Source organism: Physella acuta, unplaced genomic scaffold (assembly GCF_028476545.2).
Source record: "Physella acuta isolate Inbredline_101_S28 unplaced genomic scaffold, ASM2847654v3 ptg000850l, whole genome shotgun sequence".
In the NCBI taxonomy this organism is placed as follows: Eukaryota; Metazoa; Mollusca; class Gastropoda; family Physidae; genus Physella; species Physella acuta.
Window position 1 is genome coordinate 51,105 of NW_026732367.1, and position 15,795 is coordinate 66,899.

At 47.5% G+C, this 15,795-nt stretch overlaps 1 protein-coding gene across 1 annotated transcript in view; it reads right to left on the reverse strand.

The window, feature by feature from the left end:
• Positions 1-14,291, reverse strand: part of LOC131952077 (xanthine dehydrogenase/oxidase) — a 53,738-nt gene extending 39,447 nt beyond the window's left edge. Inside the window, exon 1 of the mRNA XM_059314573.1 lies at positions 14,171-14,291. The gene's annotated coding sequence lies outside the window, so the exon portion shown is untranslated. The remainder of the gene's footprint in view (positions 1-14,170) is intronic.
• Between the last annotated feature and the right edge of the window lie 1,504 nt (positions 14,292-15,795).

Below are 15,795 nucleotides of genomic sequence, written 5' to 3' on the forward strand. Positions count from 1 at the left end.
TGGACTGAGTGTAGGTAGTGATGGACTGCGTGTAGTTGGACTGAGTGTAGGTAGTGACGGACTGAGTGTAGGTAGTGACGGACTGAGTGTAGGTAGTGATGGACTGAGTGCAGGTAGTGATGGACTGAGTGTAGGTAGTGATGGACTGAGTGTAGGTAGTGATGGACTGAGTGCAGGTAGGGATGGACTGAGTGTAGGTAGGGATGTACTGAGTGTAGGTAGTGATGGACTGAGTGTAGGTAGGGATGTACTGAGTGTAGGTAGTGATGGACTGAGTGTAGGTAGTGATGGACTGAGTGTAGATGGACTGAGTGTAGGTAGTGATAGACTGAGTGTAGGTAAAGATGGACTGAGTGTAGATATGGATGGGCTGAGTGTAGGTGGTGATAGACTGAGTGTATGTAGTGATGGACTGAGTTACCCACTGCTGCTGGATCAGGTAAATATGGAAAGGTAATTCGACCCTTCGTTCCTCGGGTGATTGGTTTTCCAGATTTTGAGGATTTATTTTAAAAAAAATATAAGCAAGCCACCTGAGCCGATTTTCTGGCAGATAAAAAAAAAAACCCTACAGTGACGCATTTCCGGGCCAGCTAACTAGGCAGGGGTATGGGTGGGGGGGGGGGGGAAGATTTCGTGTGGTTAGAGAAGCCAGGATGGTGTCGTAGTGACCTGTGGGGGTCAGAGAAATCGATGGCGACAACTGGGAGAAGATTTTTCTCGCAAGTGATTGGTTGATGGAGTTATGCCATTGACAGGATCACGTGAAGTTGATGGAATTATGCACGTGACAGGATCACGTGAAGTTGATGGAATTATGCACGTGACAGGATCACGTGAAGTTGATGGAATTATGCACGTGACAGGATCACGTGAAGTTGATGGAATTATGCACGTGACAGGATCACGTGAAGTTGATGGAATTATGCACGTGACAGGATCACGTGAAGTTGATGGAATTATGCACGTGACAGACAGTATCACGTGACAGACAACTTGACTTGACAGTTAGTGTCACGTGTGCGACACAGCTTAACATGACAGACAGTTTAATGTGAAAACCGTATCACGTGACAGAGAGTGTCACGTGGCAAATTTCATCACGCGACAGCTAAACGTGACAGACATGGTCACGCCACAGACAGAATGACGTGACAGGTGGTATAGTACTTGAAGACGATGACCATGTCTTGAAATTTGTGAACGACATCAAATGAAACTAAAACAAGACAACGTAAAAAGTAAGCAGTTCAACTAACTACACGTTTTCATAATCGCTTAGATCTGTGCAATACGTAGGTTACACCGACTATAAACATATCTTAAATTTAAACGTTTTTCATAATAGGGCAACATCAAGAATTACATAATAGTGTTCTCCATTATTTATTAATATACCCAGAGCCATTTGATAGCTACAAATGAGTCAAAAATAGTGTTGACGTTTTAATTTTTGTTTTTGAATTATTTTTTTTAAATAAACACGAAAATCAATTAGTTCTCTCCCATTTCTAAAGTAAAAATATTAAAGGGACGCAACCTACAACTATGTTTCCAGCTTTCACTAAATATTTATAGAAATTCTAAAGAAACAAAATAACAACAGAGGTCATCATTTCACATATCAATAAGTATATGCATTAAAATTTGTGTACGCTTATTTGCTGTTATTTAAACACTTCAGATGTTAAAAGTATTATTTTTGTTTTAGCATGAATAGAAGACCATTAAAGCTTTTAAATAGATAATTTTTACAAGTTTGAAAATACCGTTTCATGATTGCTCATTATTACGGCTGGACATATTATTGATTTCCCTCATTCGTTAGAGAATGATATGATGAAGCACACCCCCCTCTTGTCGACCAAACCTCCGCTGAACTCCACAATAGAAAGTTTGAAGTGCATACCCAACCAGTTAGATTCCTCCATTTAATTCTACGTCCTCTATCGATGCATGTAAAGCTAGGTGCCCGCCTCTAGACAATGTCCTGACCACAGTAGAAGTAGCTACTGCAGTCGACTAGGCTCCTTTAAAATTCAAAACTTGCACAGCTCTATAACACACCCCGATCATTCCTGCTTGTTAGGTAAATAGCTAATACACCCGACTTTCATATCGATTGATACAAATCAATAGGTTTTGATTATCAAAATGTAATAACTTTTCCATGCTTAAACCTAAGACTCTCGCTCTGAAAAGATTGATAGTTTGCACTTCATGAACCCACTAGCTGAGCGTTTTAAGTCAGGAAGTTGAGTTCATTTGACGTCACGTAGTTTATTTCAGTTAAAGTCACGTAGTTTTGTTCAGTTTAAGTCAACTAGTTTTGGTCAGTTTAAGTCACATAGTTTTGTTCAGTTGGTCTAGACGTTGAACATTTTCTTACAAACTTTAATTGGATGACCACCCTCTCCCCCCAACCCGCAGCCTATTTCAATGATCGTTGCCTAGATAGTCCTTAAATAGGAATGGGAGGGGTTGGGACTACAAGAGAGGGGTTGGGACTACAAGAGAGGGGACTACAAGAGAGGGGTTGGGACTACAAGAGAGGGGTTGGGACTACAAGAGAGGGGTTGGGACTACAAGAGAGGGGACTACAAGAGAGGGGTTGGGACTACAAGAGAGGGGACTACAAGAGAGGGGTTGGGACTACAAGAGAGGGGACTACAAGAGAGGGGTTGGGACTAGAAGAGAGGGGACTACAAGAGAGGGGTTGGAACTACAAGAGAGGGGTTGGGACTACAAGAGAGAGGTTGGGACTACAAGAGAGAGGTTGGGACTACAAGAGAGAGGTTGGGACTACAAGAGAAGGGTTGGGACTACTAGAGAGGGGTTGGGACTACAAGAGAGGGGTTGGGACTACAAGAGAGGGGTTGGGACTACAAGAGAGAGGTTGGGACTACAAGAGGGGTTGGGACTACAAGAGAGGGGTTGGGACTACAAGAGAGGGGTTGGGACTACAAGAGAGGGGTTGGGACTACAAGAGAGGGGACTACAAGAGAGGGGTTGGGACTACAAGAGAGGGGACTACAAGAGAGGGGACTACAAGAGAGGGGTTGGGACTACAAGAGAGGGGTTGGGACTACAAGAGAGGGGACTACAAGAGAGGGGACTACAAGAGAGGGGTTGGGACTACAAGAGAGGGGTTGGGACTACAAGAGAGGGGTTGGGACTACAAGAGAGGGGACTACAAGAGAGGGGACTACAAGAGAGGGGTTGGTGCTACAAGAGGGGACTACAAGAGAGGGGACTACAAGAGAGGGGACTACAAGAGAGGGGTTGGGACTACAAGAGAGGGGACTACAAGCGAGGGGTTGGGACTACAAGAGAGGGGTTGGGACTACAAGAGAGGGGTTGGGACTACAAGAGAGGGGTTGGGACTACAAGAGAGGGGTTGGGACTACAAGAGAGAGGTTGGGACTACAAGAGGGGTTGGGACTACAAGAGAGGGGTTGGGACTACAAGAGAGGGGTTGGGACTACAAGAGAGGGGTTGGGACTACAAGAGAGGGGACTACAAGAGAGGGGTTGGGACTACAAGAGAGGGGACTACAAGAGAGGGGACTACAAGAGAGGGGTTGGGACTACAAGAGAGGGGTTGGGACTACAAGAGAGGGGACTACAAGAGAGGGGACTACAAGAGAGGGGTTGGGACTACAAGAGAGGGGTTGGGACTACAAGAGAGGGGTTGGGACTACAAGAGAGGGGACTACAAGAGAGGGGACTACAAGAGAGGGGTTGGTGCTACAAGAGGGGACTACAAGAGAGGGGACTACAAGAGAGGGGACTACAAGAGAGGGGTTGGGACTACAAGAGAGGGGACTACAAGCGAGGGGTTGGGACTACAAGAGAGGGGTTGGGACTACAAGAGAGGGGTTGGGACTACAAGAGAGGGGTTGGGACTACAAGAGAGGGGACTACAAGAGAAGGGACTACAAGAGAGGGGACTACAAGAGAGGGGTTGGGACTACAAGAGAGGGGACTACAAGAGAGGGGTTGGGACTACAAGAGAGGGGTTGGGGCTACAAGAGAGGGGACTACAAGAGAGGGGTTGGGACTACAAGAGAGGGGTTGGGACTACAAGAGAGGGGTTGGGACTACAAGAGAGGGGTTGGGGCTACAAGAGAGGGGACTACAAGAGATGGGACTACAAGAGAGGGGACTACAAGAGAGGGGTTGGGACTACAAGAGAGGGGTTGGGGCTACAAGAGAGGGGACTACAAGAGAGGGGTTGGGACTGCAAGAGAAGGGACAACAAGAGAGGGGACTACAAGAGAGGGGACTACAAGAGAGGGGTTGGGGCTATAAGAGAGGTGTTGGGACTACAAGAGAGGGGACTACAAGAGAGGGGACTACAAGAGAGGGGTTGGGACTACAAGAGAGGGGTTGGGGCTACAAGAGAGGGGACTACAAGAGAGGGGTTGGGACTACAAGAGAGGGGACTAAAAGAGAGGGGTTGGGGCTACAAGAGAGGGGACTACAAGAGAGGGGACTACAAGAGAGAGTTTGGGACTACAAGAGAGGGGACTACAAGAGAGGGGTTGGGACTACAAGAGAGGGGACTACAAGAGAGGGGTTGGGACTACAAGAGAGGGGACTACAAGAGAGGGGACTACAAGAGAGGGGTTGGGACTACAAGAGAGGGGTTGGGGCTACAAGAGAGGGGTTGGGACTACAAGAGAGGGGTTGGGACTACAAGAGAGGGGACTACAAGAGAGGGGTTGGGGCTACAAGAGAGGGGTTGGGACTACAAGAGAGGGGTTGGGACTACAAGAGAGGGGACTACAAGAGAGGGGTTGGGGCTACAAGAGAGGGGACTACAAGAGAGGGGTTGGGACTACAAGAGAGGGGACTACAAGAGAGGGGTTGGGACTACAAGAGAGGGGACTACAAGAGAGGGGTTGGGACTACAAGAGAGGGGTTGGGGCTACAAGAGAGGGGTTGGGACTACAAGAGACGGGACTACAAGAGAGGGGACTACAAGAGAAGTGTTGGGACTACAAGAGAGGGGACTACAAGAGAGGGGTTGGGACTACAAGAGAGGGGACTACAAGAGAGGGGTTTGGACTACAAGAGAGGGGTTTGGACTACAAGAGAGGGGTTGGGACTACAAGAGAGAGGTTGGGACTACAAGAGAGGGGACTACAAGAGAGGGGACTACAAGAGAGGGGACTACAAGAGAGGGGACTACAAGAGAGGGGACTACAAGAGAGGGGACTACAAGAGAGGGGTTGGGACTACAAGAGAGGGGACTACAAGAGAGGGGTTGGGACTACAAGACAGGGGTTGGGACTACAAGCGTGGGGACTACAAGAGAGGGGACTACAAGAGAGGGGTTGGGACTACAAGAGAGGGGTTGGGACTACAAGAGAGGGGTTGGGACTACAAGAGAGGGGACTACAAGAGAGGGGACTACAAGAGAGGGGACTACAAGAGAGGGGGCTACAAGAGAGGGGTTGGGGCTACAAGAGAGGGGTTGGGACTACAAGAGAGGGGACTACAAGAGAGGGGACTACAAGAGAGGGGTTGGGACTACAAGAGAGGGGTTGGGACTACAAGAGAGGGGTTGGAACTACAAGAGAGGGGTTGGGACTACAAGAGAGGGGACTACAAGAGAGGGGTTGGGACTACAAGAGAGGGGACAACACGAGAGGGGTTGGGACTACAAGAGAGGGGTTGGGGCTACAAGAGAGGGGACTAAAAGAGAGGGGTTGGGGATACAAGAGAGGGGTTGGGACTACAAGAGAGGGGACTACAAGAGAGGGGACTACAAGAGAGGGGAATACAAGAGAGGGGACTACAAGAGAGGGGACTACAAGAGATGGGACTACAAGAGAGGGGTTGGGGCTACAAGAGAGGGGTTGGGACTAAAAGAGAGGGGTTGGGACTACAAGAGACGGGTTGGGACTACAAGAGAGGGGTTGGGACTACAAGAGAGGGGATGGGACTACAAGAGAGGGGACTACAAGAGAGGGGACTACAAGAGAGAGGTTGGGGCTACAAGAGAGGGGTTGGGGCTATAAGAGAGGTGTTGGGACTACAAGAGAGGGGTTGGGGCTATAAGAGAGGTGTTGGGGCTATAAGAGAGGGGTTGGGACTACAAGAAAGGGGTTGGGACTACAAGAGAGGGGTTGGGGCTATAAGAGAGGTGTTGGGACTACAAGAGAGGGGACTACAAGAGAGGGGACTACAAGAGAGGGGTTGGGACTAAAAGAGAGGGGTTGGGGCTACAAGAGAGGGGACTACAAGAGAGGGGTTGGGGCTACAAGAGAGGGGACTAAAAGAGAGGGGTTGGGGTTACAAGAGAGGGGACTACAAGAGAGGGGTTGGGACTGCAAGAGAAGGGACAACAAGAGAGGGGACTACAAGAGAGGGGACTACAAGAGAGGGGTTGGGACTACAAGAGAGGGGACAACAAGAGAGGGGACTACAAGAGAGGGGTTGGGACTACAAGAGAGGGGACTACAAGAGAGGGGTTGGGGCTACAAGAGAGGGGTTGGGACTACAAGAGAGGGGTTGGGACTACAAGAGAGGGGACTACAAGAGAGGGGTTGGGACTACAAGAGAGGGGTTGGGACTACAAGAGAGGAGACTACAAGAGAGGGGACTACAAGAGAGGGGACTACAAGAGAGGGGACAACAAGAGAGGGGTTGGGACTACAAGAGAGGGGACTACAAGAGAGGGGACTACAAGAGAGGGGTTGGGACTACAAGAGAGGGGACTACAAGAGAGAGGTTGGGACTACAAGAGAGGGGACAACACGAGAGGGGTTGGGACTACAAGAGAGGGGTTGGGACTACAAGAGAGGGGTTGGGACTACAAGAGAGGGGACTACAAGAGAGGGGACTACAAGAGAGGGGACTACAAGAGAGGGGACTACAAGAGAGGGGACTACAAGAGAGGGGTTGGGACTACAAGAGAGGGGACTACAAGAGAGGGGACTACAAGAGAGGGGACTACAAGAGAGGGGACTACAAGAGAGGGGACTACAAGAGAGGGGACTACAAGAGAGGGGTTGGGACTACAAGAGAGGGGACAACACGAGAGGGGTTGGGACTACAAGAGAGGGGTTGGGGCTACAAGAGAGAGGTTGGGACTACAAGAGAGGGGACTACAAGAGAGGGGACTACAAGAGAGGGGACTACAAGAGAGGGGACTACAAGAGAGGGGACTACAAGAGAGGGGTTGGGACTACAAGAGAGGGGTTGGGACTACAAGAGAGGGGACAACACGAGAGGGGTTGGGACTACAAGAGAGGGGTTGGGGCTACAAGAGAGGGGTTGGGGCTACAAGAGAGGGGTTGGGACTACAAGAGAGGGGACTACAAGAGAGGGGACTACAAGAGAGGGGTTGGGACTACAAGAGAGGGGTTGGAACTACAAGAGAGGGGTTGGGACTACAAGAGAGGGGACTACAAGAGAGGGGTTGGGACTACAAGAGAGGGGACAACACGAGAGGGGTTGGGACTACAAGAGAGGGGTTGGGGATACAAGAGAGGGGTTGGGGCTACAAGAGAGGGGTTGGGGCTACAAGAGAGGGGTTGGGACTACAAGAGAGGGGACTACAAGAGAGGGGACTACAAGAGAGGGGACTACAAGAGAGGGGACTACAAGAGAGGGGACTACAAGAGAGGGGACTACAAGAGAGGGGTTGGGGCTACAAGAGAGGGGTTGGGACTACAAGAGAGGGGTTGGGACTACAAGAGAGGGGTTGGGACTACAAGAGAGGGGTTGGGACTACAAGAGAGGGGATGGGACTACAAGAAAGGGGACTACAAGAGAGGGGACTACAAGAGAGAGGTTGGGGCTACAAGAGAGGGGTTGGGGCTATAAGAGAGGTGTTGGGACTACAAGAGAGGGGTTGGGGCTATAAGAGAGGTGTTGGGACTACAAGAGAGGGGTTAGGACTACAAGAGAGGGGTTGGGGCTATAAGAGAGGTGTTGGGGCTATAAGAGAGGGGTTGGGACTACAAGAAAGGGGTTGGGACTACAAGAGAGGGGATGGGGCTATAAGAGAGGTGTTGGGACTACAAGAGAGGGGACTACAAGAGAGGGGACTACAAGTGAGGGGTTGGGACTAAAAGAGAGGGGTTGGGGCTACAAGAGAGGGGACTACAAGAGAGGGGTTGGGGCTACAAGAGAGGGGACTAAAAGAGAGGGGTTGGGGTTACAAGAGAGGGGACTACAAGAGAGGGGTTGGGACTGCAAGAGAAGGGACAACAAGAGAGGGGACTACAAGAGAGGGGAATACAAGAGAGGGGTTGGGACTACAAGAGAGGGGACAACAAGAGAGGGGACTACAAGAGAGGGGTTGGGACTACAAGAGAGGGGACTACAAGAGAGGGGTTGGGGCTACAAGAGAGGGGTTGGGACTACAAGAGAGGGGTTGGGACTACAAGAGAGGGGACTACAAGAGAGGGGACTATAAGAGAGGGGTTGGGGCTACATGAGAGGGGTTGGGACTACAAGAGAGGGTACTACAAGCGAGGGGTTGGGACTACAAGAGAGGGGACTACAAGAGAGGGGTTGGGACTACAAGAGAGGGTACTACAAGCGAGGGGTTGGGACTACAAGAGAGGGGTTGGGACTACAAGAGAGGGGACTACAAGAGAGGGGTTGGGACTACAAGAGAGGGGACTACAAGAGAGGGGTTGGGGCTACAAGAGAGGGGTTGGGACTACAAGAGAGGGGTTGGGACTACAAGAGAGGGGTTGGGACTACAAGAGAGGGGACTACAAGAGAGGGGTTGGGGCTACAAGAGAGGGGACTACAAGAGAGGGGTTGGGACTACAAGAGAGGGGTTGGGACTACAAGAGAGGGGACTACAAGAGAGGGGTTGGGACTACAAGAGAGGGGACTACAAGAGAGGGGACTACAAGAGAGGGGACTACAAGAGAGGGGACTACAAGAGAGGGGACTACAAGAGAGGGGTTGGGACTACAAGAGAGGGGTTGGGACTACAAGAGAGGGGACTACAAGAGAGGGGTTGGGACTACAAGAGAGGGGACAACACGAGAGGGGTTGGGACTACAAGAGAGGGGTTGGGGATACAAAAGAGGGGTTGGGGCTACAAGAGAGGGGTTGGGACTACAAGAGAGGGGACTACAAGAGAGGGGACTACAAGAGAGGTGACTACAAGAGAGGGGACTACAAGAGAGGGGACTACAAGCGAGGGGACTACAAGAGAGGGGTTGGGGCTACAAGAGAGGGGTTGGGACTACAAGAGAGGGGTTGGGACTACAAGAGAGGGGTTGGGACTACAAGAGAGGGGTTGGGACTACAAGAGAGGGGATGGGACTACAAGAGAGGGGACTACAAGAGAGGGGACTACAAGAGAGAGGTTGGGGCTACAAGAGAGGGGTTGGGGCTATAAGAGAGGTGTTGGGACTACAAGAGAGGGGTTGGGGCTACAAGAGAGGGGTTGGGGCTATAATAGAGGTGTTGGGGCTATAAGAGAGGGGTTGGGACTACAAGAAAGGGGTTGGGACTACAAGAGAGGGGTTGGGGCTATAAGAGAGGTGTTGGGACTACAAGAGAGGGGACTACAAGAGAGGGGACTACAAGAGAGGGGTTGGGACTACAAGAGAGGGGTTGGGGCTACAAGAGAGGGGACTACAAGAGAGGGGTTGGGGCTACAAGAGAGGGGACTAAAAGAGAGGGGTTGGGGTTACAAGAGAGGGGACTACAAGAGAGGGGTTGGGACTGCAAGAGAAGGGACAACAAGAGAGGGGACTACAAGAGAGGGGACTACAAGAGAGGGGTTGGGGCTATAAGAGAGGTGTTGGGACTACAAGAGAGGGGACTACAAGAGAGGGGTTGGGGCTACAAGAGAGGGGACTAAAAGAGAGGGGTTGGGGTTACAAGAGAGGGGACTACAAGAGAGGGGTTGGGACTGCAAGAGAAGGGACAACAAGAGAGGGGACTACAAGAGAGGGGACTACAAGAGAGAGGTTGGGACTACAAGCGAGGGGTTGGGACTACAAGAGAGGGGTTGGGACTACAAGAGAGGGGACTACAAGAGAGGGGTTGGGACTACAAGAGAGGGGACAACAAGAGAGGGGACTACAAGAGAGGGGTTGGGACTACAAGAGAGGGGACTACAAGAGAGGGGACTACAAGAGAGGGGACTACAAGAGAGAGGTTGGGACTACAAGCGAGGGGTTGGGACTACAAGAGAGGGGTTGGGACTACAAGAGAGGGGACTACAAGAGAGGGGTTGGGACTACAAGAGAGGGGACCACAAGAGAGGGGTTGGGACTACAAGAGAGGGGTTGGGGCTATAAGAGAGGTGTTGGGACTACAAGAGAGGGGACTACAAGAGAGGGGACTACAAGAGAGGGGTTGGGACTACAAGAGAGGGGTTGGGGCTACAAGAGAGGGGACTACAAGAGAGGGGTTGGGGCTACAAGAGAGGGGACTAAAAGAGAGGGGTTGGGGTTACAAGAGAGGGGACTACAAGAGAGGGGTTGGGACTGCAAGAGAAGGGACAACAAGAGAGGGGACTACAAGAGAGGGGACTACAAGAGAGGGGTTGGGACTACAAGAGAGGGGACAACAAGAGAGGGGACTACAAGAGAGGGGTTGGGACTACAAGAGAGGGGACTACAAGAGAGGGGACTACAAGAGAGGGGACTACAAGAGAGAGGTTGGGACTACAAGCGAGGGGTTGGGACTACAAGAGAGGGGTTGGGACTACAAGAGAGGGGACTACAAGAGAGGGGTTGGGACTACAAGAGAGGTGACTACAAGAGAGGGGTTGGGGCTACAAGAGAGGGGTTGGGACTACAAGAGAGGGGACTACAAGAGAGGGGTTGGGGCTACAAGAGAGGGGTTGGGACTACAAGAGAGGGGTTGGGACTACAAGAGAGGGGACTACAAGAGAGGGGACTATAAGAGAGGGGTTGGGGCTACAAGAGAGGGGTTGGGACTACAAGAGAGGGGACTACAAGCGAGGGGTTGGGACTACAAGAGAGGGGTTGGGACTACAAGAGAGGGGACTACAAGAGAGGGGTTGGGACTACAAGAGAGGGGACTACAAGAGAGGGGACTACAAGAGAGGGGTTGGGACTACAAGAGAGGAGGTTGGGACTACAAGAGAGGGGTTGGGACTACAAGAGGGGACTACAATAGAGGGGTTGGGACTACAAGAGAGGGGACTACAAGAGAGAGGTTGGGACTACAAGAGAGGGGATGGGACTACAAGAGAGGGGACTACAAGAGAGGGGACTACAAGAGAGAGGTTGGGACTACAAGAGAGAGGTTGGGACTACAAGAGAGGGGACTACAAGAGAGGGGTTGGGAAAATGAGACTGAGAACAAACAAACAATAGCAGGTGCTTTCAATAGAAAGGTCACAACACTTGGTCCCGTCGCGCAGTTTCAGAAACCCTAAAAAAAACCGTTCGCTTAAAATAAAATCTTTAAAACAATCTATTGTAAGGATTTTAGGGTAGCGGCCAGGTCAATGACCTAGTGACCGCTGTTAGTGTTTCTAAACCTGGTCAATCCACCAGTGCAATCAATCAATCTTAATGGCGTGTTGCTGGCATTCCATGTAGTGCTGGAACACGCAGTGTGTAAAATGTATGTGCTAGCTTTAATACACAGCTGCGATTGAATATGTTTTTTTTCTTCTAGAAATGAAATAACCGTATAACATTCTTATACTTCCTATAATTATGAATAGAAAGTAATAAATGGAAACTAAAAATAATATTATATCCATATAAAAACCAAAAGCTTATGATTGTAATATATTTCCTGTTTGTATAGTACACTGAAGATTTACTCATATTGTAAAGTTTCCAGTTTGAGTACCGTTATATTTTTTCCTCATACACCAAGTTTTTCCTATAAAAGATTAACTTCTTAAAGAAGAGCTGATTGCACAACATTGGTTTTATTTATTTTTAAATTCGGTGTTTTGTTCAAGTTTACGTTAACATCTGAACCCGGTACGGCGTGTCTCGATCACGTGATACCCCGGGCTCCCAATCACGTGATACGTTTATCCCTTGATCACGTGATACAAACTGCCTTCCTGGAGCAAGGTAGCCAACAGTCGGGAATTTGACCGAGAAAAATTCTTTATTTTTTTTAAAATGTATTTTTATAGCGGGCTTATACCAAATGTACGTACAACTGCCGTGTTGTGTTACCATGCAGCGTGGTGGTGCATCAACCGGTATCTAAAGGGGGGGGGGGGGGTCGGCATGAGCAGTGAAATCAAAATACACTTATAAATTAATTTAAGTCCCCCACTCGAAGAAACACCTGAATGAAACTCTGTTTACTGCCTCTCGTTCCGATTCCCCTCAAACTTTGCCCATTTCCAGCCCTCTCAGTATCCTACCATCCTACCATCCACCCTTATACCCTACTTCCCCTTATACCCTACTCCCCTTATACCCTACTCACCGTTACCCTACTCCCCGTACCCTACTCCCCGTTTCCTTACTCCCCGTTACCATATTCCCCGTTACTCCCCGTTACCCTACTCCCCTTTACCCTATTCCCCCGTTACTCCCCGTTACCCTACTCCCCATTACACTACTTCCCATTACCCTACTCCCCGTTACCCTACTCCCCTTTACCCTATTCCCCCGTTACCCTACTCTCCGTTACCCTACTCCCCATTACCCTACTCCCCATTACCCTACTCTCCATTACCCTACTCCCCGTTACCCTACTCCCCGTTACCCTACTCCCCGTTACCCTACTCCTCTTTACTCCCCGTTACCCTACTCCCCTTTACCCTATTCCCTCGTTACTCCCCATTACCCTACTCCCCGTTACCCTACTCCCCGTTACCAATACTCTCCATTACCCTACTCCCCGTTACTCCACGTTACCCTACTCCCCATACCCCTACTCCCCGTTACAGGACTCCTCCGTTACTCCCCTTTACCTATTCCCCCGTTACTCCCCGTTACCCTACTCCCAGTTAACCTACTCCCCTGATACCCATGTATAATATGCGCTAGTTATCTTAAGTCTCAGTACTCAATATCCACAGATGTATCCCAAGTAACATAACACCGACTTTAATTAAACTATCCGTATTTCATTTCTCCATCTGAACTATTCCACTTGCTTTAATTACATAATAAACACTAACTTTTTTACTGCACTGGAATCTTTTAAATTTTAAAAATACGGTATTTGATACATTGTTAACACACAACACAGTAAAGGCCATTGGTAACACATCATTTAATTACCGGATACATTTGATTCAGCAGCAAGTCACGGTTCATTGCGCTTTAGGTAGTTTGTGTAATGTTTAGATTTAGTCGATGTTCTTACAATGCATCGCAATGGCTGATGTAAGTATTTTTTAATCAGATGGATATATAAATGGTAAATGTGGGAAGCCGAAGAATCGCGTAAAAGTAAATAAATAAAGTGTAATTATAATTTGATTGACTATTTTTCGATTTTAGCCAAATTAATGGGTTATACGCACAGAGAAAATGGTTGTATCATAACATAGATTTCGCCATATTCGCCACCTGCAGTAAAACGTTTTTTCTTCTGACAGCTTTAATACAAGTTTCACTTATCAGCCTTTAGTAAAAGTTTCACTTAATCAACCTTTAGTAAAAGCTTCACTTCATTAAATTTTAGTAAAAGTTTCACTTCATTAACCTTTATTAAGGCTTTGAGTTAATTCAACATTCAGGTGCTAGTCTACAGGTGAGTGACCTCTCCATATCATCATTACATCACCCAACCAGCAGCACTATCTCACCACACAAGTAGGCCCTATATCAGTACCTCACCACACAAGTAGGCCCTATAGCAACACTACCTCACCCCACAAGTAGGATCTATAGTACTATCTCACCCCACAAGTAGGCCCTATAGCAGCACTACCTCACCACACAAGTAGGTCCTATATCAGTACCTCACCCCACAAGTAGGCCCTATATCAGCCTTACCAATACAACATTTCACAATCTTTAAACGGACGCTAAGTCCACGAATACTACCTGCCTTCATGTCCCTGTATAACCTGCATCTATTAATAGCCACCGTTTCCTGCCTTTTAATTACCGTGTGTAGCTTTCATACCGGCAGCGTCGGTACGTTTAATTAACCATTTCATTATCGTAATTAATGTTGATCGGACACACCAAATAAAAATTACACACTATAAAAAAGCTTACCTTAGTTGTGTAACTTTGAGAAAGTATCAAAAGCAGTGATCAGTTTATGGTTAGATTTCTTGAAATGTATAATAATCTCGCCCAAGTTATAGAGTAACGCACTAATAACCATCACGTTTCAATGAATGAATTCAGAATGAGGTTGGACGTATTTTGTTTACTATATTTCAACCGCAAGGGTGTGCGCGTTTACAACCAATCAAAAGCTCGCTCGCGGCGAATCGCAAACTTTCATTGGTCGGTTGGAGATCACTGGAGTACCTGTTTCATCATCAAGGATATTTTTAAAAAGAAAAACATTTTTTTTTTCTGATGGGAATATTGGCATCCATAAATGCGCCGTACACTTGCATAAACAGAAAAATATTTTTTTTTTTTTTTACAGAAAAATTTGAGTTAAATTATGCTTGTAGCTGAGAAAAAAAATATGACAGATTAAATTAAAAATGTAACTTGTTTATGGGGTTTTGGTAAACATTCACTAATTTTCAACGACCCAAGTTATGAGATAAGTGTGAAATAAACAAAATAGTACTTGCATTTGTGTTTAAGACAATTTTACAACTTCAGACTAAATTCAGAGTTGATATTTTATATTGTTCTCAACTTACAGTAACAAAATGTAAATAGGTATATACACACACACACAAACATATATATATATATATATATATATATATATATATATATATATATATATATATATATATATGCATATATGCCTAAAACAATCTTTGGGACTTGAACACAACTCCTGTCAGTTTGTGGCTTCAAAACAAGCCTGTTCCTGTCACTTCATGAATTAAACTAAACTCTTCGACTATAACTTTGAGAACCACTGCGCCAGGTGACCCTGCGTTAGGTGAAGGGTACCTTGTGCGACAGCTGGATCACGGGTCACACGGGTCACTGTACTTCACACACGGGTCCTGTCAACATGGGCATGAGGTTGCATCAAGTCCACGGTGACCTATGTACTAAGTGATAGGATGACAAACCTGGTCGAGCAAATAAACTAGTGTGCAGTAGATTTGATATGTTTGATCACAGGCTACGTTTTTCTGGGTGCCATCTGCAGCAAGTAGAAGTTGTTTTTAGTAACCAAACCTGCTTATCGCCCATGTTGAATCTTCGACCCTAATTTAAGCCTAACTTTGGTTGAAGGAGGGGTGGGGGGCGGAATATATATATATATATATATATATATATATATATATATATATATATATATATATATATATATATATATATATATATTTACATGTATATTTTCTATATAAATTCAATTTCGTTCTGAAAGGGGGGGGGGGTAGACTGTTTTTGGGGGTGGGGGGGGGGGGGGCGAAGAGATGCCTGCAAGAAACACTGAAAGGGTGGGTGTGGTGACAAGGTAGAGAGTACGTCCAGAGCGGCAAATTTTCCTGGCACGATTCAAAATAAAAAAAAATAATGCTAAAAAAAGATCAATACAAGTTACATTTGAAAACATGATACATACTGTGTTTAGGGAACATTAAAAATAGCACAATTATTGTATACATTTAAATTAATATAAAAATGTAATACAAAATGAAAAGAGTTAACCAGTAGCATAAAAGATGATCAGATAATTGAAATCATGTGCA